This window comes from Scyliorhinus canicula, chromosome 15 (genome assembly GCF_902713615.1).
Source record: "Scyliorhinus canicula chromosome 15, sScyCan1.1, whole genome shotgun sequence".
In the NCBI taxonomy this organism is placed as follows: domain Eukaryota; kingdom Metazoa; phylum Chordata; class Chondrichthyes; order Carcharhiniformes; family Scyliorhinidae; genus Scyliorhinus; species Scyliorhinus canicula.
This window is the reverse complement of record NC_052160.1, coordinates 39,584,092-39,608,414: the sequence shown is the minus strand read 5'-3', so window position 1 is coordinate 39,608,414 and position 24,323 is coordinate 39,584,092. Positions and strand designations below refer to the sequence as shown.

The following is a 24,323-nucleotide window of genomic DNA, read 5'->3' as shown; positions in this document are numbered from 1 at the left end:
TATCAAAATGTTCTTCACCCTAGATTATTTATTCCCCAATCTTAATCATGATTAGGATATTACGAGACGCGGCAGGAAGGAGAAGGTGCAAGTAGGTGGTTATGGCCCTCTCACTCCAATACCATTTCCAGAGGGTTTTGCACCGGTCAACATAATAATGGCTAGCTAGCAGGGGTAGCTGACCACTCAATGGTTACAGGCGGGAATTAAGACTACCTCAGTGTCACCAGCTAACATGGAAGGAATTGCTGGTGCCATGTTTAGAGAGCCACCAGCAGCCAAGCTCTGATTCTGATTCCTTACTACAGCGCTCAACCCAGCAAGAAAACCGTGAGCAGTCATCCCTTCATCAGTCATCCCTCCATCAGCCTTCGGTCAATCATCCGTCCATCAGTCTCCGGTCCGTCATCCCTCCATCAGCCTCCGGTCAGTCCCCTCCATCAGCCTTCGGTTATTCATCCCTCCATCAGTCATCCCTCCATCATTCATCCCTCCATCAGTCCCGGTCATTCATCCCTCCATCAGTCATCCCTCCATCATTCATCCCTCCATCAGTCTCCGGTGAGTCCCCTCCATCAGTCTCCGGTCAGTCATCCCTCCATCAGCCTTCGGTCAGTCATCCCTCCATCAGTCTCCGGTCAGTCATCCCTCCATCAGTCTCCGGTCAGTCATCCCTCCATCAGTCTCTGGTCAGTCATCCCTTCATCAGTCTCTGGTCAGTCATTCCTCCATCAGCCTCCGGTCAGTCATCCCTCCATCAGCCTTCGGTCAGTCATCCCTCCATCAGCCTTCGGTCAGTCATCCCTCCATCAGTCATCCCTCCATCAGTCATCCCTCCATCAGTCATCCCTCCATCAGCCTCCGGTCAGTCATCCCTCCATCAGTCTCCGGTCAGTCATCCCTCCAGTCAGTCATCCCTCCATCAGCCTTCGGTCAATCATCCCTCCATCAGTCCCGGTCAGTCATCACTCCATCAGTCTCTGGTCAGTCATCCCTCCATCAGTCTCTGGTCAGTCATCCCTCCATCAGTCTCCGGTCAGTCATCCCTCCATCAGTCATCCCTCAATCAGTCATCCCTCCATCAGTCATCTCTCCATCAGCCTCCAGTCAGTCATCCCTCCATCAGTCTCTGGTCAGTCATCACTCCATCAGTCTCCGGTCAGTCATCCCTCCATCAGTCTCTGGTCAGTCATCCCTCCATCAGTATCTGGTCAGTCATCCCTCCATCAGTCTCTGGTCAGTCATCCCTCTATCAGTCTCTGGTCAGTCATCCCTCCATCAGTCTCTGGTCAGTCATCCCTCCATCAGTCTCTGGTCAGTCATCCCTCCATCAGTCTCCGGTCAGTCATCCCTCCATCAGTCTCTGGTCAGTCATCCCTCCATCAGTCTCCGGTCAGTCATCCCTCCATCAGTCTCTGGTCAGTCATCCCTCCATCAGTCATCCCTCCATCAGTCATCCCTCCATCAGTCATCCCTCCATCAGCCTCCGGTCAGTCATCCCTCCATCAGCCTCTGGTCAGTCATCCCTCCATCAGCCTCCGGTCACTTATCCCTCCATCAGTCATCCCTCCATCAGCCTCCGGTCAGTCATCCCTCCATCAGCCTCTGGTCAGTCATCCCTCCATCAGTCTCCGGTCAGTCATCCCTCCATCAGTCTCTGGTCAGTCATCCCTCCATCAGTCATCTCTCCATCAGTCATCCCTCCATCAGTCATCCCTCCATCAGCCTCCGGTCAGTCATCCCTCCATCAGCCTCTGGTCAGTCATCCCTCCATCAGCCTCCGGTCACTTATCCCTCCATCAGTCATCCCTCCATCAGCCTCCGGTCAGTCATCCCTCCATCAGCCTCCGGTCAGTCATCCCTCCATCAGCCTCCAGTCAGTCATCCCTCCATCAGTCCCGGTCAGTCATCCCTCCATCAGCCTCTGGTCAGTCATCCCTCCATCAGTCATCCCTCCATCAGTCATCCCTCCATCAGCCTCCGGTCAGTCATCCCGCCATCAGCCTCTGGTCAGTCATCCCTCCATCAGCCTCCGGTCACTTATCCCTCCATCAGTCATCCCTCCATCAGCCTCCAGTCAGTCATCCCTCCATCAGTCTCCGATCAGTCATCCCTCCATTAGTCTCTGTCATAATATACATCCATGTATATGATGGAGTGCAGACAGGCAGTGATTGACACACAGGATGACCAGTAAGCACACAGAACAGAGCAGCCAATCACCAGACAGGACACGACCACTATAAAGCCAGAGGGTACCAGTTTTCCCACTCTCTTGGGATCTAGCCTCTGAGACAGTCAGAGCTCGTGAGCAGCAGCTAGAACAAGCACCATGTGGCAGTCAGTTAGTCTGGTCAGGCTAGCCTCAGGTCTCCAGTCAAATCAGCATCGTGTCAACCCACAGTTGAACATGTAAAATAGTTAGATGTTAAATAAAATCGTGTTGCATCTCATCAGGTGTTTGAAGTCTGTCTCTCGCTACACTGCATCAAACGCAGTCTACATAGACCCCAGCCTATCCAACACCTCATGGTACCAGGTTTGGATGCTGAGAATTGACGGACTTACCTTCAGTTAATCAGCGTTGACCAGCGATCAGCCATCCAGTGACATGGACAATGTCCGCCCTCTTCCACAGCTCCGCATCGTTGGCAACCTCGGCGCAAATTGGAAGATCTTCAAACAGAAGTTTCAACTCTATCTCGAAGCCACCGACCTCGAGGCCGCATCAGATGCCAGGAAGATCTCACTCTTCCTCTCCACAGCCGGGGACCACGCCATCCACATCTACAACTCCCTTACATTGGCTGAAGGTGAAGACAAGACGAAATTTAAAACAGTCCTGCTGAAGTTCGACAGCCATTGTGACATTGAGGTGAATGAGAGCTTTGAATGGTATGTTTTCCAGCAGAGGCTTCAGGGTAAGGATGAACCTTTTCAATCCTTTTTGACCCATCTGCGTATCCTCGCGCAGTCATGTAACTATGACTTGACAACTGATTCCATGATCGAGGATCAGATCGTTTTCGGGGTCCACTCCGATTCCCTTCGCCAGCAACTCCTGAAAGTCAAGCAGCTCACCTCACCATCGCCATCGAAACGTGCATTCTCCACGAACATGCTAACAATTGGTACTCCCACATCAGGGCAGCAGAAACGACAAAGCTAACCCCCCACGAGGCAGAACGGGTGCAGGCCATCACACAAATGCAGGGCCTGAGTCTTGATGAGAGTGGCCATTTTGCACGCTTTTCCTGGGCTCCAGCGCATGCGCGCCACGACCGAGGGGAAGCGAGACCGATGACCAGCCTGTGCAGGTGCGTACATCATTCGACCACACTGCGCATGCGCGTTGGTGCACGGAACGCGCTGACGTTGGTGTCATGATGTGTCCGAATTATGGCTCCACCCATTTAAAGCGGCAATGTCCGGCAAAATCACGACGCTGGCTACAGTGTGGCAAGCTTGGCCACTACGCAGCCCTTTGCAGATCTGCTCCACTGCCCAGCATCCGGTGATCCCAGCCATGGCGCAGAAGCGTCCGTTCGATACAGCAGGCCGTGCCAGACTCCGACCCTGACAGCCCACCAGATCTTGACGCCGAGTGCCTCAAATCCCCATTCGAGGTGGGCATCATTACTAAACATGCACTGCCTTTCTCAAAGATGGTGAAATCCTAAGCGTGGATCCTGACAACGAGTGGTGTGCTGTCCTCACAGTTAACAAGGCTCGCATCTATTTCAAGCTGGACACCAGAACATCAGTGAACCTCATTTCGAAATCCGATCTCGACACCATTCGCGTCAGACCAAGGATTCTTCCACCGGCCTGCCAGCTCCTTGACTACACTGGCAATGCCATTGCTGCCAGTGGCTCATGCAAACTCGGAGTTTCCAATAGGTCACTTAAAGCGATGCTGCGATTTGAGATCGTAGGACCTGACAGAGCTTCCCTGCTCGGTGCTCGGGCCTGACAGAGCATCCCTGCTCGGTGCTCGGGCCTGCAAACTCCTGAACCAGGTTCAGCGAGTCCACACCATGTCATCCTCACAGGCGACGGCCTCACCTGATGAAAATTTCCAGGCTCAAATTGATGACATCATAGCACAGTACCATAGCGTGTTCGAAGGTATGGGCACACTCCCATACCGATACAAAATCCTACTGAAACCAAACGCCACCCCTGCGGTTCACGCACCGCGTCGGGTGCCGGCACCCCTCAAGGATCGCCTCAAGCAGCAATTACAGGACCTCCAGGACCAGGGCGTCATATCAAAGGTCATGGAACCCACGGACTGGGTTAGTTCCATGGTTTGCATCAAGAAACCGTCAGGGGAGCTTCGAATCTGTATCGATCCCAAAGATTTAAACCACAACATCATGAGGGAACATTACCCAATACCAAAACGAGAAGAGCTAACCAGCGAGATGGCTCATACCAAATTCTTTACGAAGCTGGATGCCTCCAAGGGGTTCTGGAAAATACAGCTGGACGCATCCAGTTGCAAGCTGTGCACATTCAATACCCCGTTCGGTCGCTACTGCTACAACCGAATGCCCTTTGGCATCATCTCTGCCTCAGAGGTATTTCACCGCATAATGGAACAGATGATAGACGGCATCGAGGGGGTGTGAGTCTACGTCGACGATGTCATAATCTGGTCCACAACTCCTCAAGAACACATCGATCTCCTCAAGCGGGTATTCCACAGGATCTACGAGCATGGCCTCCGACTCAACAGGGCCAAATGCTCATTCGGTCAATCAGAAATCAAATTCCTTGGCGACCACATCTCGCAGCAAGGCGTGCAGTCAGATGCTGACAAGGTTTCGGCGATCAACGCTGATGTGTTGGGTATGCTGGGTCTGCGAGGACTGCGCTTACCAGAGCAGTGACAGAGACAGGCTACCAATACTTGTAGAAGTACAACTCTATTTTATTTAACTATGAGCTGTTAAATATACTTGCACTGTGGGTCGATACTATGTTAGATTGACTGGAGACCTATGGCTAACCTGACCAGACTATACTGCTAGCACATGGTAGATGTTCGTGTTACTGATCACGGGCTCTGGCTGTCTCAGAGGCTGCATCCCGAATGAGCGGGAAAACTAGTGCCCTCTGGCTTTATCGTGGCCGTGTCCTGTTTGGTGATTGGCTGCTGTGTTCTGTGTGTTGATTGGTCTTTCAGTGTGTCAGTCAGTGTCTGTCTATGCATCATCATATACTTGTGTGTATATTATGACAAACGCCATGAAGACCCCAGCCCTCGGGGAAGCCCCCCGGCCAGCAGCGCGGCTTCCGGCCGACAGGCGCGCTGGACACAGTCCGCAGCCGCCCATCGGGTTCCCAACCACTCAGACCACGAGTCAACCGCACGATAGGGAATTCTCTCCACCGAGGGCGGAGCATTGGGCGACGGCCTTCCAATGACGTGTCAATTCTGTTCCACCGGCGGGCGGCACGCGACATGATGACACCATTTTGAAGGGGACGAAGAATTGAAAACTGGTGTCAAACCGGGGTTGCCCCCGATTTGGCTGTCGGAAGGGATTCTCCACCCAATCGCCGATTACGATATCGGCGTCGGGCAACAGAGAATTCCACCTTAGGTATTCATAACAAGGTCTGTAACTCCTCTTTAGGTAACAGTTTCCACTGAGGGTCTTTGTCACATGCCTCTGGAAGTCCATATCAATGGCATTCATAAACATTTCCCTTTCCAATACTTTCATCAGGTTCTTCAAACTTCAAATCAGGTTCAGCAGGCATGGCCTACCCTTTCAAAATCGTTAATAATCAGAAGATTGGCGTTCCTGCCATTACTCGATCGCATTGCACTGAGATGTGAGTCTGGATTATATTAGTTCCTGGAGGTGGTCCCTTGAACTCATCATTTTCTGATTCAGAGGCTAGAGTTTCCTCAGCTGAGCCAAGTGGAAACAAAGAAAGAAAGGCATACATCACAACATCAGAATGCAAAAAGTGCTCAGAAACAGCAATGAAGTAAACAACCATATCATCTGTTTTAGAGATGTTGGGCGATTTTGCAGCTGTTCATGCTGGTGGGATTTTCTGTTCCTGCCGATGGTGAACTCCTGCTGCAGGGTTCCAGCGGCATTGAGGGAGTCAATGACAGAGGCGGGACCAGAGGATCCCACAACCGGCCAATGGTAGGCCGCCTCCCGCCACCAAGAGACGTGCCGCAGGGAGACCACACAATCTCACCACAGTTTTTGCAATGGTGATTGGCCAAGGCAACATGGAATATTACTCATTTCCAAAGTGGTATCTTGTGGTTTTTAACAGATAATCTAAAACAATAGCCTGTCCAACAGCACAGCCCTCAGTGCTGCCCACCTGACAGTGCAGCACTCTCTCAGTACTGTCCCTCTGTGAGGTACCATCAATTGGACTCGAGTCGTGAAGAAGTTCCATAGTTCAGGCTTTAATCAACTAGTTGTGTGCCCGGCAGACGACTTACAGAGAAAGGCCGACTGCCGGGTCCTACGGGTTCTTATACCCCGCCTCGTAGGTGGGACTACTTGCCTCTCAGCCAGTGGGTGAGCAGTCACATGACTAGCTTCAACCAATCAGCAGAGAGGTACATGACCGACCTGAGCCAATGGGTAGCGAGTGCTCTGCACCAATGGCAGATAGGTACCGTAAACCTCCTAGTCATATCACCACATTCACCCCTTGTGGAGAAAGAAGCCGGGGGGGCAGGAGTAAGAAGGGGGGGGGGGGCTGTTGGACTGGTGGTATGACTAGAGAGAACGAGGCGTACCGAGGTAAATGGTGGCTGCCCACTGGCTCGCGACGACTGTGCGGATACAAGAACGGCAATGAACAGTACACAAATAGAAAAAAAAACGAAACAAAATGTGCAACTTGTTCACTGGAACTCTGAATGACACGAGAGTCTGATAAAAGTCCAGTGGAACATCAGATTAACGCGATCAGTCTGTCGGGCGCCCTCGATGTTCTGCTGGACCGTCGCAGCGGTGCCGGTGACGTCAGGCCGGTGGCCGTCCTTGACTCCGGGAGCGGCGGTCGTGATCCTGTGTCCGTACTCCTGGTCGGAGCTAGCGAAGCTCTGGCCGGAGGAGGGGGTTCCTGTGCGCTGGGTTGCGGGGGCGCCAGGGGGGGGTTGGGACTGGGCGGAGGGTGTTGATGTGGGGGGTTGGGGCCGCAGGCTGGCGGGTGCCAGGTCCCGGAGGGAGACCGTGTCCTGCCGACCGTCGGGATACTCCACGTACGCGTACTACGGGTTAGCGTGGAGTAACTGGACTCGTTCCAGCAACGGGTCGGACTTGTGCACCTGCACGTGCATCCGGAGCAAGATTGGCCCGGGTGTGGCCAGCCAAGTCGGGAGTGGGGATCCGGAGGACGACTTCCGAGGGAAAACAAGAAGACGTTCATGAGACGTTTGGTTTGTGGCAGTACAGAGGAGAGACCGGATTGAATGGAGGGCGTCGGGGATGACCTCTTGCCAATAGGAGATAGGGAGATCTCTGGACCGTAGGGCCAGTAGGGCGGTCTTCCAGACTGTTCCATTCTCCCGCTCGACCTGCCCGTTACCCCGAGGGTTATAACTGGTCGTCCTGCTGGAGCAGGAATTGACGCAGTTCGCCGCTCATAAAGGAGGAACCCCAGTTGCTGTGGATGTACGTGGGGTAACCGAACAGGGAGAAAATGGAGAGGAGAGCCTTGATGACGGTTATCGTGGTCATGTCGGGGCAGGGGATGGCGAAAGAGAAGCGGGAGTACTCGTCAATCACACTTAAGAAGTAGGTGTTGCGGTTGTTGGAAGGGAGGGGGCCCTTGAAGTCCATACTAATGTTCAAAAGGGTGGGACGCCTTTCCCAGATGGGTTTGCTCGGGGCCGTAGAAGTGCGGTTTGCACTCTGCGCAAATGTGGCAATCCCTGGTCACGGTCCTGACCTCCTCGATGGAGTAGGGCAGGTTCCGGTCTTGATAAAGTGGTAGAAGTGGGCTACCCCTGGATGGCAGAGGTCCGCATGGAGGGTGCGGAGGTGGTCAATCTGTGCGCTGGCGCAGGTACAGCGGTACAGGGCATCAGGAGGCTCGTTGAGCTTCCCAGGATGATACAAGATATCGTAGTTGTACATGGACAACTCGATCCGCCATCACAAGATCTTGTCGTTCTTGATCTTGGCCCTCTGTGCATTGTCAAACATGAAAGCCACTGGCCACTGGTCTGTGAGGAGGGTAAACCTCCTGCCGGCCAGATAGTGTCTCCAGTATCGCACAGCTTCAACTATGGCCTGTGCCTTCTTTTCCACCGAGGAATGGCGGAGTTCGGAAGCGTGGAGGGTCCGGGAGAAGAAGGCCACGGGTCTGCCCGCTTGGTTGAGGGTGGCCGCCAGAGCTACATCAGACGCGTCGCTCTTGACCTGGAATGGGAGGGACTCGTCGATAGCGCGCATCATGGCCTTTGCAATATCCGCTTTGATGCGGCTAAAGGCCTGGCGGGCCTCCATCGACAGTGGAAAAGTGTTGGATTGGATGAGGGGGCGGGCTTTGTCGGCGTAGTTCGGGACTCACTGGGCGTGATAAGGGAAGAAGCCCAGACAGCGTTTAAGGGATATGAGGGAGTTGGGGAGAGGGAGTTCCATCAGGGGGCGCATGCGTTCGGGATCGGGGCCTATCACTCCGTTACGCACTACGTAGCCGAGGATGGTTAGACGGTCGGTGCTAAACACGCACTTATCCTTATTGTATGTGAGGTTAAGGAGTTTTGCAGTACGGAGGAATTTTTGGAGGTTGATGCCATGGTCCTGCTGGTTGTGGCCGCAGATGGTGACGTTATCAAGATACGGGAAGGTCGCCCGTAAACCGTATTGGTCAACCATTCAGTCCATCTCCCGTTGGAAGACCGAGACCCCATTTGTGACAGCGAATGGAACCCTTAGAAAGTGATAGAGGCGCCCATCTTCCTCAAACGCAGTGTACTTTCGGTCACTCGCGCGGATGGGGAGCTGGTGGTAGGCGGACTTAAGGTCCACCGTGTGAAGACTTTGTATTTCGCGATCCTGTTAACCAGGTCGGAAATACGGGGGAGAGGATACGCGTCCAGCTGCGTAAACCTGTTGATGATCTGACTGTAGTCAATGACCATTCGGTTTTTCTCCCCAGTCCGAACTACCAGCACTTGGGCTCACCAGGGACTGTTGCTGGCCTCGATGACTCCTTCCTTTAGTTTTCTCTGGACCTCGGACCTGATGAAGGTCCGGTCCTGGGCACTGTATCGTCTGCTCCTAGTGGCGACGGGTTTGCAATCTGGGGTGATGTTCGCAAACAAGGAAGGGGGGTCCACTTTGAGGGACGCGAGGCTGCAGACAGTAAGGGATGGAATAGGGCCGCCGAATTTAAAGGTTAAGCTCTGCAGGTTGCACTGGAAATCCAGTCCTAAGAGTGCCGGTGCGCAGAGGCGGGGGAGGACGAGGAGTTTGTAATTTTTAAAAACCCTCACCTGGACCGTGAGGTCCGCTACGCTGCACCCGGTGATGTGGACGGAGTGCGAACCTGAGGCTAGAGCTATCTTATGCTTGACCGGGTGAACGGGGAGCGCGCAGCGTCTTACTGTACCAGGGTGGACAAAACTCTCTGTGCTCCCGGAGTCTAGTGGGCACTCGTTTCGTGTCCATTGAGAAGGACCTGTGTCGTTGCCGTGGAGTGCGTGCGTGGTCGCGACTGGTCGAGAGTCACTGCAGCGAGTCGTGGCAGGAGGTCTGGGTCATCTTCGTTTGCGGAGTAGTCGCTGGTGGGATCCTCTGTATTGGTCCAAAATAGCGGCGCCCGTTGGCAGCACGTGGAGTCGGGACCCTAAGATGGTGGCGCCCAGGACCCACATGTGGAGTCGGGGCCCCAAGATGGCGGTGCCCGGGACCCACACTTAGGGTTGGGCCACAAGATGGCGGAGCCCGGGACCCACACGTGGCATCCGGGACCCAAAATGGTGGTGCCCGTGGGTCACTCATGGTGGCCGGGAGCGGGGGCAGAGAGGCCTGTGTGCCGCGCGGGTCCCTGGAGGAGCGCGTGGGGGGGGGGGGGGGGGGGGGGATCCGCGGTCGCTGCGCGGAACAACAGCGACCGACTTTGATTGGCAGGCGACTGAATAGTGACCTTTCTTACCGCAGCTCTTACATACTGCAGAGCGGGCCGGACAGCGTGGGCGGGGGTGCTTGGCCAGGCCACAGAAGTAACAGCGGGGCCCCGTGAGCTTATCGGGGTGCCCCGCAGCGCAGGCCTGGGGGGGCGGGGGGGGCGGAGTCGGTGGGGGACAGGGGGGTTGTGTGCCACGTTGCCCAAGGGGCTGCCGCCGGCCGGGGGTATATGCGCGAGCGTTTCGGTCGGCAACCTCCAGGGAGGATGCGAGGGTCCATGCCTCAGCGAGGCTTAAAGTGTCCTTTTCTAATAGTCGCTGGCGTATTGCAGAAGGTTCCATGCCTGCAACAAAGGCATCCCGAATTAACAGTTCCGTATGTTCTGCAGCAGTAACTTGCGGGAAGGCGCAATTTCTCCCCAAGACAACGAGGGCCCGATAAAATTCATCAAGGGACTCACCGGGGAACTGTTGCCTTGTAGCCAGGAGATGCCGTGCGTAGACGTGGTGAACAGGCCTGAAAAAATGTCCTTTCAGAAGGTCCATTGCCGCGTCATAGTCTTGTTCTTCCTTAATCATCGAGTAGACGGCGGTGCCCACGCACGAGCGGAGGATGTGGAGTTTCTGCTCCTTGGTGGGTTGGCTGCCTGTGGTGGAGAGGTAGCTGTTGAAGCACGCCAGCCAATGTTTAAAAGTTGCTGACGCATTTGTAGCATGCGGGCTGATGCGGAGGCAGTCTGGCTTGATCCGAAGCTCCATTTCAAAATTCGAGTTGATTAAATTGATGTACCATCAATTGGACTCGAGTCGTTAAGAATTTCCATATATCAGGCTTTAATCAACTAGTTGTGTGCCTGGCAGTCGACTTACAGAGAAAGGCCGACTGCCGGGTCCTACGGGTTCTTATACCCCACCTAATAGGCGGGACTACTTGCCTCTCAGCCAATGGGTGAGCAGTCACATGACTAGCCTCAACCAATCAGCAGAGAGGCACATGACTGACCTGAGCCAATGGGCAGCGAGTGCTCTGCACCAATGGCAGATAGGTACCGTAAACCTCCTAGTCGTACCACCACACTCTGACAGTGCAGCCCTATCTGAGTGCTGACTTGCCATAGTGCAGCACTCTCTCAGTACTGCCCATCTGACAATGCAGCCCTACCTCAGTGCTGGCCTTCCCATAGTGCAGCACTCTCACAGTACTGTTCCTCTGACAGGGCAGCCCTACCTCAGTGCTGACCTTCCAAGAGTGCAGCACATTCTCAGTCCTAGCCCTCTGACAGTGCACCCCTACCTCAATGCTGACCTTCCCATAGTGCAGCACTCTCTCAGTACTGTCCCTCTGACAGTGCAGCCCTACGTCAGTCCTGACCTTCCCATGGTGCAGCACTCTCTCAGTCCTGCCCCTCTGATAGGGCAGCATTTCTTCAGCAGTACCATCCAACAGGCCAGCCCTCCCTTATTACTGCCTCTTTCATTGTGCAGTGCTCGCCGAGTGTTGCTCCTCTAGTGCAGCCCTCCCTCAGTACGGTACCTCTGACAGCGCAGTAGTCTTCAGTAATGACTTCCTTACGTTGCGGTATTCCCTCAGCACAGTGCTGTGCTCCCTCCACACTGCCAGTCTGACAGTGCAGTCTTCCCTCAGTGTTTACCCTCCTATAGTAGAGTGCTCCATAAGTACCGCCTCTCCATCAATACAGAGCTCCCTCAATACTGTACCTCTGAAGACGCCAAACTTCTGTACTACACTGAGAATGTCAAGGTAGATTATATATTCAGGTGTCTGGAAGGGAACCTGAACCCACAGCGGAAGTACTGTGGACAGTTTACCACGTTACATAAAGGATGTGATCGCACTAGACAACGTAAAGAAGAGATTTGCGAAGAGCTTGGCAGTGATAGAGACCTTTAGCTATGAGGATAGGTTGTATAGGCTGTGATTATTTACTTTGCAACAGAGGAGACTGAGGACAAATTTAATTGAGGAATACAAAATTATGAGTGGCCTAAATAAAGCGGAAAGGAAGGATCTAATTTCTTGAGCAGAGGTTAATAATTGACAAACATGAATTCAAAGTAACTGACAGAAAGATAAGAGGGGAGTGGAGAATTTCTTTCATAATGAGGGTCTTGTGGATCGGGAACTCACTTCCTGAAAGGGTGGTAAAGGCAGACACCCTCGTCATTTTTAAACGTAACTATGCACTTGAAGTTTTGTAGTCTACAAGGCTACGGACAAAAAGTTGAGAAATGGAATCAGGCTGAATAGCTCTTTTTGGTTGGCATGGATGTGATGGGCCAAATGGCCTTCTTCTTTGCTGTAAACTTTCCAAAAAATCGAAGGGATGAGATTTGTCTGACTAAGCAAAGAAGATTCTTTTACCTGGGCTTGGTTTTAAAATTCCACCCAGCCGACTTGAAGTGATGAAGTGCAGAATGAGCTGTGAGATTCTGCAAAGATGCAACTTTTCTGCAAAAATGAATGTCGAGACACATTCCTGGAACACCAGAACTGATTACCTCAGCACTCTGAGAGGTGGGACAGGTGTCCCCATTGTGTAGGTTTTTAATTAGGTATCAGCACACCTCTATAGAGGCAATATCTCTCTCGGCAGTGCCCCTGGGATTGTGACCTTTCACTCGACAATGAATGATGCATTTCTGCAACCTGCTGTCTGTCACATTGTCCCTCCAGATGTCATTTAGCCATTCTCTCAAGTGCCCAATCCATCTTCCTTTCAAACGTTCTGCTGGAATGTGTCACAGGGATATGGGCTAATCGGTTGTTTGACTTGATTGTTTAGGATCACGTGAGTACGACGCAAAATAGGGCGTCAGGTGGAGCTGACGACACACTTGCAATGGTGCCCATCTGATTTTCTTCTGTGCATTCTGTCTTGCTGCTTTTTGGCATTCAAGTGCGTGAGGAGAAACCTGGCCCATACGGACCAGGAGGTTTCCAAAACCAATCTGCGGAGTGAACCAATTTCAGCTGAGGCCTCAATCAGAGCCGACATTTACGTAGAAAATATTGCACAGAAACAACAACTTGTATTTATACAGCACCTTTAATGTCCCACCAGGAAAGCTGTCAAAACAAAATTTTAAAAACTGATCCATAGGTATCAGGGCAGGTGAATGAAACTTCAAAGAAATCAATTTTAAGTCGCATCTTAAAGTAGGAAAGTAGAGTTAGAGAAGAGAGGTTTAGGGAATGGATTCCAGACCTTGGAGCCTGAGCAGGTAAAGGTAGGGGGCGCGATTCTCCGACCCCAACGCCGAGTGGGAGAATCGCAGGAGTGCCGGGCAAATCACGCCACGCCACCCTGGCACCCCCACGCGATTCTCCCCCCCCCCCCCCCCCCCCCCAGCCAAAACGGCGTGTCGTGTTTTGCGACACGCTGCTCGGAGAATCACCGCTCCGGTTGGGCGGCGATTCCCCAGCCTGGATGGGCCGAGTGGCCTGCCGAATCCGACCAGTTCACGCCGGCGCCAACCACACCTGAACGCTGCCGGCTTGAACATCGCGCGACCGCTGCGTGTGGGGCCTGTGGGGGGCGGAGGGAGGATCGAGCACCAGAGGCGTGCTCAGGAGGGGTCTGGCCCGCGATCGGTGCCCACCGATCGTCGGGCCGGCGTCTCTGAAAGATGTACTCTTTTCCCTCCGCCGCCCTGCAAGATCAATCCGCCATGTCTTGCGGGGCAGCGGAGGGGAAGATGGCAACCGCGCATGTGCGGGTTCATAGATTATCATAGAATTTACAATGCAGAAGGAGGCCATTCGGCCCATCGAGTCTGCACCGGCTCTTGGAAAGAGCACCCTACCCAAGGTCAACACCTCCACCCCATCCCCATAACCCAGTAACCCCACCCAACACTAAGGGCAATTTTGGACACCAAGGGCAATTTATCATGGCCGATCCACCTAACCTGCACATCTCTGGACTGTGAGAGGAAACCGGAGCACCCGGAGGAAACCCACACAGACACAGAGAGAACGTGCAGACTTCGCACAAACAGTGACCCAGCGGGGAATTGAACCTGGAACCTGGGAGGAGATTACAGGGACTGTGGCGCTGTGAAGCCACAGTGCTATCCACTTGTGTTACACTTGTGCTGCCCACCTCCAGAGCCCCTCACCCCCTTCAGATGTCTGTCTGTCTGTCGGGGATGAGGTGTAAGTAGTGCAGTGAGTGATCCACGCACACACAGGGAGGATGTGCAGACTCCGCACAGACAGTGACCCAAGCCAGAATCAAACCTGGGACCCTGGAGCTGTGAAGCAGTTGTGCTATCCACAATGCTACCATGCTGCTGGCCAACCTGCGCATGCGCGGGTGGCGGCATTTAGGCGCCGCCGGCCGCGTCATTCAGGCGTCAAGCATCAAGGCCCGGCACGCGAGATTGACGCACCGGCGCTCCTAGCCCCGGAGGGGGGGGGGGGGGGGGGATAGGGGGCGAGGAGCGGCCTCCGACACCGGAGTAAAACACGCCGGAGTGACTGCACTTTGTCTCCCTTTGGGAGAATTTCGCCCATGATCACCGACGAAGTGTTTAAAATCAGGAATGCAGAATAGGACACAATTGAAAGAGTGTAGATATTGCATAGGGTTGCATTATATTCCATGAAGCCAGTTTAAAAAAAAATTAATTCAAGGAATGTATTCATCGCTAGCTAGGCTAGCACAGGGCGGCATGATGGTACAGTGGTTAATACTGCTACCTTACAGCGCCAGGGGCCCAGGTTCGATTACGACCTTGGGTGACTGTATATTGCAGGACTGGAAAGTTTAGACTTGATTCATTAACTCTATTTATCACGTGATGCTTACGCTGTTTGGCACACAAGTAGTCCTGAGTTGTAGCCTCACCAGGTTGACACCTCTTTGTTTTTAGGTATACCTGGTGTTGCTCCTGGCATGCCCTCATGCACTCTTCATTGAACCAGGGTTGATTCCCTGGTTTGGTGATAATGGTAGAGTGGGGGACAGGGTGGGCCATGAGGTTGCAGACTGTGGCTGAATACAATTCTGCTGCAGGTGGTGTCCAGATCTCCTCATTAATTCCTAGTCTTGAGTTGCGAGATCTGTTCAAAATCAATCCCAATTAGCTGCTTCACAGCTCCAGGTAGTGACACACAGCACGATGGAATGATGGATGATATCCTCAATGTGAAGACGGGAATTTGTCTCCGCAGGACTATGCGGTGGTCACTTCTCCTGATACTGTCATGGACGGATGTATCTGCGGCAGGCAGATTGCTGAGTATGTGGTCAAGTATGTTTTTCTCTCTTGTTGGTTCCCTCACCCCCTGCCACAGTCACAAACTTGCAGCTATGCTCTTTCGAGCCTGATGCTACCAGGCCTCTCTTGGTGGTGGACATTCAGTCCCCCATTGTAATGTTTGCTATAGACCTCTTCAATCTCTGTAGCCAGCTCCAGTTGTACAAGTCTATGATAACTCTGTGTTCCTCCAACTCTGGCATTGTACACATCTCCCATTCTCTTCATTCCATTGTTGCCATCCATGCATTCAGCTGCCTGGGCCCTGTACTTTACAATTGCTGTCCTAAAACGCCCCATCATTCCCTTCCTTTAAGACCTCACATCCTTAAAGCAGCAGTCGAGTTCATCCAGCACTTCAGTTCCAAAAGCTAATTTATTTTTCAAAGTTTCTGAAGTGACACTGCCATCAACCAATCGCAGAGAGCTTCTTGTGGTGAGCAGTAAAGTGACTAGAGGGCCATGATCCTGGCCTGTTTCTGGACTGTGAGCTTTAGGACCATTTACAAGTCATTGACAGGAAACTGTTAGATATATTCTAATGTATTTGAGAGATCTGTGAACTGTAAAATCTTTTTAAAGATTTATTATCATCCAGTGTGATACAATTACAAATGACTTTTATGATTTATTATTGATATATCATTTACTTGCAATAAATTAGTTGCATTGATTGTATTATGCATTTTGCCGACCTCAGAGATGCCGTCATTACCATGACCTCCAAGAAAGGAGACAAAGCGGACTGTGGGAACTACTGAGGAATCTCCCAACACTCCATCGCCAGGAAGATCATTGCCCGAATCCTCTCTAGCCGCCTTCTCCCAATCTCTGAAGAAATCCTTCCGGAAAAGTAGTGTGGCTTCCGACCAAACCGTCGAACAGTGGTCCTGATTTTCAGTGCTCGGCAACTTTAAGAGAAATGCCAGGAGCATCAACAACCACTCTACATGGCCTTCTTAGATCTGACCAAGGCTTTTGACTCAGTCAATCGGGAAGTGCTATGGAAGACCCTGTCAAAGGTCATCTCTCCAGAGAAATTCATCAACATCCTCCGACTCCTCCGCGGCAAGATGTCGGTGACAGTCCTCACCGATAGAAATAAGACAGAAGGCTTTGAGGTCAAGACTGGAGTCAAGCCCAGCTGTGTCATCGCCCCCCACCCTTCTCTCTACCCTCGTCGCCACCGTCCTTCACCTTGTCAAGATCAAGCTTCCCAGTGGAGTGGACATCGCCTAAGGGATGGACAGAAGAGCTTTCAGCCTCAACCGGTTGAAATTCAAGAAGAAAATAACGCCTACATTGATCATGGAACTTCAATATGTGAATGACATTGCCATCTCCACTCTCCCAGAAGAGAATTTCCAACCTATGTCTGACATCTTCGTATACTGAAGAATTGGTCTCATCATCCATATGTCTATTCAATGACCATTTGAATGCCCTTAGTGTTGGCGAGTCCACTACTGTTGCAGGCAGGGCATTCCACGCCCTTACTACTCTCTGAGTAAAGAACCTACCTCTGACATCTGTCCTATATCTATCTCCCCTCAATTTAAAGCTATGTCCCCTCATGCTAGGCATCACCATCCAAGGAAAAAGGCTCTCACTGTCCACCCTATCTAATCCTCTGATCATCTTGTATGTCTCAATTAAGTCACCTCTTAACCTTCTTCTCTCTAACAAAAACAGCCTTAAGTCCCTCAGCCTTTCCTCATAAAATCTTCCCTCCATACCAGGCAACATCCTGGTAAATCTCCTCTGCACCCTTTCCAATGCTTCCACATCCTTCCTATAATGCGGCGACCAGAACTGCATGCAATACTCCAAATGCGGCCGCACCAGAGTTTTGTACAACTGCAACATGACCTCATGGCTCCGAAACTCAATTCCTCTCCCAATAAAAGCTAACACACCGTACGCCTTCTTAACAACCCACTCAACCTGGGTGGCAACTATCAGGGATCTATGGACATGGACACCGAGATCTCTCTGCTCATCCACACTACCAAGAATCTTACCATTAGCCCAGTACTCTGTCTTCCTGTTATTCCTTCCAAAATGAATCACCTCACACTTTTCTGCATTAAACTCCATTTGCCACCTGTCAGCCCAGCTCTGCAGCTTATCTATGACCCTCTGTAACTTGTAACATCCTTCTGCACTGTCCACAACTCCACCGACTTCAGTGTCATCTGCATATTTACTCACCCATCCTTCTACGCCTTCCTCCAGGTCATTTATAAAAATGACAAACAGCAGTGGCCCCAAAACAGATCCTTGTGGTACACCACTAGTAACTGAACTCCAGGCTCAACATTTCCCATCAATCACCACCCTCTGTCTTCTTCCAGCTAGCCAATTTCTGATCCAAACTGCTAAATCACCCTGACTCCCATGCCTCCGTATTTTCTGCAATAGCCTACCGTGGGGAACCTTATCAAACGCTTTACTGAAATCCATATATACCACATCAACTGCTTTACCCTCATCCACCTGTTTGGTCACCTTCTCAAAGAACTCAATAAGGTTTGTGAGTCACGACCTATATGGAGAAACCCTTGCAAACGTGAAACATTTCCCCCATCTGGGAGGCCAGCTCTTATCTCAGGCTGACATTGATGCAGAGATCCAACATCATATCTAATCCACGAGCACCACCTTCGGGCACCTAAGAGCGAGAGTCTTGATGACTGCAGTATCTGTGCTGCCACTAAGATCCTTGTCTACAAGGAGGTCCCCTACCAATTCTTCGATACAGTTCAGAAAGTTGGATTATTACAGATGCCACCTCAAAGTCCTGGAGAGATATCATCAATGCTCTCTGAGGCGGATTCTCCGCATCAGCTGGGAGGACAGCTGTACTAACACCAGTGTCCTTTAAGGAGCCAAGAGCACCAGCATCGAGGCCGTGATCAACCAAAACTATCTCTGCTGGGCCGGGTCATGTGCTCAGGATGTCAAAGTCCCGACTGCCAAAGTAAATCTTCCTCGCCCAGCTCAAGGAAGTCTCCCAAACAAGAGGAGCACAAAGGAAGCACTTCAAAGTCACCCTGAAGGCCAATCTCAAGAAATGCAACCAAGACGTCAATGCCTGGGAGACCCTTGCTCAGGAGAAGTCTTCTTGCAGGAACCTCCTGATTGAAGGGACAATTTTCTTCAAGGACACCCAACAGCAAGAGGAGGCCCAGAAAAGGTGCCTGAGAAGTAATACCAACGATCTAGAATCCAAGGTCCGATCCCACCTCCCAGAAACACCTGTCAAATGCACAGTCAAAGAGGTGGCTCTCGGACTTGGCTCATCAGCCACACAAGGATGCACAGAACCCGTGACCAGTAACACGGAGCTTCTTAGATGAATAACCATACCCTTTAGCGAGAGATCGTCAAATAAGAAAGACGATGTCTGGAAGTAAACATGACATGAATAGAAATTCCCTTCGACTCAAGCATTTAATGAATTACCAGGCACCAGATAATCTGAAGCATTAATACTGGAATGAATCATAAACCTGACTGGGCGCTTAGTGCTTGGAAACAACTGAATGGCCAGCAGACTGGCCAGGAGTCTTTTAGCTTTCGTGGGCAGTAAGGTGCAAGGCAGTTGATTTAAAAGGGCAGCAGATACATTTGCACTATAACTAATCCATTTGGGAAGCGAAGGAGGAGGGGCAAAAGAATATCACTGAACCTACCTAAAGAGCTATAGAGTGAGGTAATATGGAGGAATGGAATATCGTGCACAATCAACATATCGGGCAGAATCTTGTGCCCTTCCCCATGGCAAGTTTGGTGATGGTGGGATAATTTTAATCGGGTGGGTGAGGGTGTCGGGTGGGGACCATGTCACCTTGCCACCTCCATCCTAATTGATTCTGTGATGCATGGATGGCATTCCTGCCTCACAGCCAGTGGAGCCCCAAAAGGGAGTAATTAACGCTCAGATAAGGGCCTCTTTGTGTTGGGGCTCCCGGGGAGAAAGCAGAAAGCAGCTCTAACTTGCCTTCATCCATCGAGCACTCCAGATCCCACAAGTGCCTGCTCTTCAGGAAGAAGCAGGACTGAAGCATTGAACTGAAGGTGAGCAGGAAAAAGTGCAGGTGGCAGTACAGGAGGATTGACAAGAATGGGTGAAGTAGGGGCAGATCCTTCAATCCCCACTGATTTGTAACAGGCCAAGGATAATGGAAATCTGGAACTCTTTCCCGCAAAGGTCTAGACTCTGAAAGTCAACTGAAACTTTCAAGATTGACATGGATAAAAGCATCAAGCAAGATGGAGTAAGTTCAGATAAATTGAGTTGTGGCACATCATCTATGAGCTAAATGGATAATGGTACTGGCTGAAGAGGCAGTTCTGACCTGCGTCCTTAACCAGTGCCGTATACAAAACGGAACCAATTCATCTGTTTTTCCTTCAGTGGATTGGTTTATGTCAGAACATATCTTGTTCTGTGTCGAGTATTTCCATGTAAACTCGTACATTAACTGAACAGGAATTAGAAAAGTAAGATGAAGGTGAGAATGAGAGGAAAAAGGAGAGAGAGAAAAGCAAAGAGAATAGGAAAGAGGAATAATGATGGCAGCACTAGAAAGCGGTAGTATGTTTGGTTTCCGTACGCAGTCACAATGTACCAGATAGTATTTATTGGTTGGATTACATCAGCAAGTTGGATCAAAAGGGGCAGTTGTCACCAGTTTAGTAGGCTTTGGTGTTCATGTTAACATCCCACAGAATATGGAGTGGTGTTAGACACACGACGAATGTTGGATGTAGGACTTTCTCGTGAAGGTGCTGTCAAGATGCAGTTGTCAGAATCAAATCCCCTGGTGCTTTTATAGCAGAAGCTCTTCTCATGTTCTCTGTCAGTGTCCTCCTGTAACAGTGTGTGGGCTATTTAATGGGATTTGCATTGTCCGTGTTTGTCCAGTCTCTCAAAGGTGACTGTCACCCTGTGCTTCTACATTGTTGTCAGTGTATCTGGCGCACCACAGTACATTCAAGCTTTGAGTTATTTTATCAAATATTGACTTTGTTATTAGCTTCTCTAATTCTGCTTTTGTCCATAAGCAGTTATAAATCAGTTACAAAAGGAGTTCAACGCCTGGTGATTCAGAGGCCTGTGCTAATAACTTAAGGAACACGAGTTCAACTCCCATCGTGGCAGTTTTAGAATTTAAATTCAGTTTAAGATATGATGGAAATAAAACAGCGGAGTTTATCCAGGCTGCAATGGGAGGGAGAGCACTTCCTGCACATGTTCAGTTGCACTTTCAGTGTCAGTGTTGGAGTGTCAACAGGCAGAAAACAAACAAGTTGGCTTGACTTGACGCAGAGATAGTGTAATATCTCACATGGGACTTACCAGGTGAGAATGATTGTCTTCTCCGTGGCTCTCGCTGAGGGGCGACCTGTATAAAAGGCACCGACCAAGGAGAGACCAGGTAGCAATTTGCCAGGAAGTGTATATACCCTTATTTAAATAAATCGTAGTTCTTTTTATTTTACTCAGTTTGGACTCCCCGTGTCCTTACTAAACTTACAGTAAAATTTTAGTTACCCATTTTTAGGTCTGTCCAACCCTTAACTGATTGTAAGTTCTCGTATTTTGTCCAATGATCGGATATCAACTGTTCCCTCTGTGGGGTTACCATGGATCAGAAACTGAACTGGACTAGCTACATTAATGCTGTGGCTACCAAGGCAGGTCAAAGGCTAGGAATCTTACGATGAATAACTCACCTCCTGACCCCCCCAAAGCCTGTCAACAATCTGCAAGGCACAAGTCAGGAGTGTAATGGAATACTCTCTACTTGCCTGGATGAGTGCAACTACAACAACACTCAAGAAACTCTACACCATCCCGGACAAAGTATCCGGTTTGATTACTCCTCCTTCCACAAACATTCAAACCCTCCACCACCGACGAACAGTGGTAGCCGTGTGTACCATCTACAAGATGCACTGCAGTAACTCACCAAGGTTCCCTCGGCAGCAGTTTCCAAACCCATGACCACTACCATCTAGAAGAATAAGAGCAGCAGATACCTGGCAATCCCACTACCTGGAGGTTCCCCTCCAAGTCACTCACCACCCTGACTTGGAAATATATCGCCATTCCTTCGCTGTCGCTGGGACAAAATCCTGGAACTCCTCCCTAACAGCGCAGTAGGTGTACCTACACCTGAAGGACTGCAGCGGTTCAAGAAGGCAACTCACCACCACCTTCTGAAAGGCAACTAGCCTAACCAGCGATGCCCACATCCCGTAATTGAATTTAAAAAAAATATATATATATATACATATTTCTGACCATTAAATGATGAGTAAATGTCATGAAAATTAGATTCTCAGCTTCCAATGTGGAGAATGTATTGCAATATTTAGTTTAAAGACCTTATTTTGTTTAGTAAAAATCAGTTTTAAAATTAAAAAATAATTATTCATGTGGAAGTTGAAATAATGAGTCTGGGATTAAGAGGTCTGTTATCTATGAATGGGGTGTGTGGAAGTTCCCAACACAAAGCCTCAATACACTGGATCCAGCCAAGGAGGCAGGATTCATGTAAAATCCCATTGTGATTATGATCCTATGCCAAATTGGAATCTGGGTTAAATTGTTAGCAGTAAATTATTTTTGTCCAGGTGCCAAAGTGCTACACTAAAGTGCGATAGTGGATTTCCCATTATAATGCTATTTGGTGGCATTTTGACAACGTACAGTATTAAATTTTAACATTGAAATTCTCTTTGGAAAAGCTTGCATTGCAGGTCCTAATGCAGTGTAAGACAACATAAAGTTTGATGGTCCCAAACTCCTTACGTCGAACAAAAAGGTATCAGGAGCATTTGAGCATGTGCCAGCAGCCACAGTGTGGGCCAGCTGTGCACGTGCAACTCTTCCTGTTGCCTTTCTGGTCAGTGTGATGTTCTTTGCTTTGTGGATGAGGATGGCTTTGAATTGTAGTGTCTCACAGAGAACCTCAAGCTATCTTTTAAACATAGCTTATTTTATTAACAGTACAGCTAACTAGATGCGAACCAACTTACTAAGATACAAATATTACAAAATACATTAAGACTATTATTCTATTTTTCAGACCTTCTAAAAACATGACTACTCTCTATGCCGCCTACTCATCTACTCCCAGAATGAAGGTATCACGTGATATACATGAATGCTCTTGATCTCCATCTAGTGGTTGGAAGCATTCACATCAAATTGTTAACCCTTCATTTACCATACAATATTGTCATGTGAGAGTATCTTTAAAGAAATGGGGGTTTATTGATTAGTTGTACTGGGTGTACCTTTAAGAAATGGGTGTTTATTAGAGAGCTGCAGTGATGTCAGAGTGTGGGTGGAGCTGGGCTGTCTGTCTGCTTTACTTTAGTTTTTGAGCAGGCAGCTATAGAGTGAGTTTTTAATTTTGTTTTCAGAGGGAAGAGCTGCTTTGAAAGCCAGCAGACGTGCATGGATCTCTCTGCAAACGAAAGACTGTTTCCAAATCAATTGGTGATTTCAAAGTGCTGACTGCTCTCAATAGTGAATTTAAACCTGATATTTGTGTTAAAAAGGGTCTTTTGTCTCCCGGATGTTTTTTGAGAATTTATTAAGGGTTATCGGTGGAATCTTGTATTCTTTGGGGATCTATTGGTGTTGATAATTGTTAAGTTGTTTATTGTGCGTTTCTAAAGTGTTAACTGGTTTCATAAATAAACATTGTTTTAATTTAAAAGTGCTGTAGATTTCTGTTTGCATCACACCTGCAGAGTAAGCCTGTGTGTCCCCCATAACCACAATCTATTAAAAGTTGTGGGTCAGGTGAACTCCATGATACACTTTGGGGTTCTCTAAACTCTGGCCCATAATAATATACATATTGTCACATCCCCTTTCTTTGAAGTTGATTGGAGACATATACAAACATATTTACGTGACTTGATTGCTGTGTGACCGATACATTGTTTCAATGTTCTTGTCTAGAAGTTAACAATTTTTCAATGTTCACAGATTGAGTCTGTCTGGTTTCTTTCTTACACATGTGGACCTTCTCAGTTGTGTTTGTTCCACTGCTGCTGCCGTTGTACTCGCTGCTGGAACAACGTCTTGCTGCTGTGCATTTGGTTTAAGTGTCTCTGTGTCTATTATTATCTGTGGAAATTAGGTAGAGTCAACTTCACCTTCAGAAGCGCTCTGCGGTTCCTCCTTAAGGTTGAACCCTCTTCCGTTTCGATGATGTATGAATGTGGAGCTGCCTGGCAAATTACATGTGCCACGCTCAACCATCCATCCGGAAGTTGTACCCTTACAGTGTCCCCTGGCTCTAGCTCCTCTAGATTTTTCATTGATCTGTCAGAATAACATTGCTGTTTCAGTCTGGTCTGCTTGATCTTTTGCATAGCATCGTTACTGTCAGGATTCACTGTAGTTAGACACGGTAATGTGGTGCGTATTTTACGATTCATCAGCAATTCTGCTGGTGAGTACCCAGTTTTAAGTGATGTCGCTCTGTAGCTTAAAAATGCTAAGTTTGGATGGCTTTTGGAATCCCTAGCTTTTTTGAGAAGTTTCTTGGCTATATGTACCCTTTTCATTGGACTGTGGATAAAGTGGGCTGGAGGTGATGTGCTGAAAGTCGTATTGTTTGGATAACTAGGTCCATTCGCTGCTGTCAAAACACGGCCTATTGTCACTCATGACGGTGAATGGGATGCCATACCCAGCAAATATATCCTTCGTAGCCTTGATGGCGGCCTTCGAACTGGAGTTGAGTAGCTTGATTACCTCCGGATAGTTCGAAAAGTAGTCAATAACTAACAAATATTCATGGCCTTGGAACAAAAACAGATCAATGCCTACTTTCGACCATGGAGTTGTGACGATTTCATGCATTATAGAACAGTACAG

The 24,323-nt window shown here is 49.8% G+C and overlaps 1 long non-coding RNA gene across 3 annotated transcripts in view; it reads left to right on the top strand.

Annotated features, from left to right (window-relative positions):
- LOC119978014 overlaps positions 1–23,001 on the top strand; it is a 32,597-nt gene extending 9,596 nt beyond the window's left edge. For all 3 annotated transcript variants that reach the window (XR_005463344.1, XR_005463345.1, XR_005463346.1), the window contains exons 2-3: positions 22,513–22,570; positions 22,853–23,001. This is a non-coding gene — a long non-coding RNA (uncharacterized LOC119978014). The remainder of the gene's footprint in view (positions 1–22,512; positions 22,571–22,852) is intronic.
- The last annotated feature ends 1,322 nt before the right edge of the window (positions 23,002–24,323 follow it).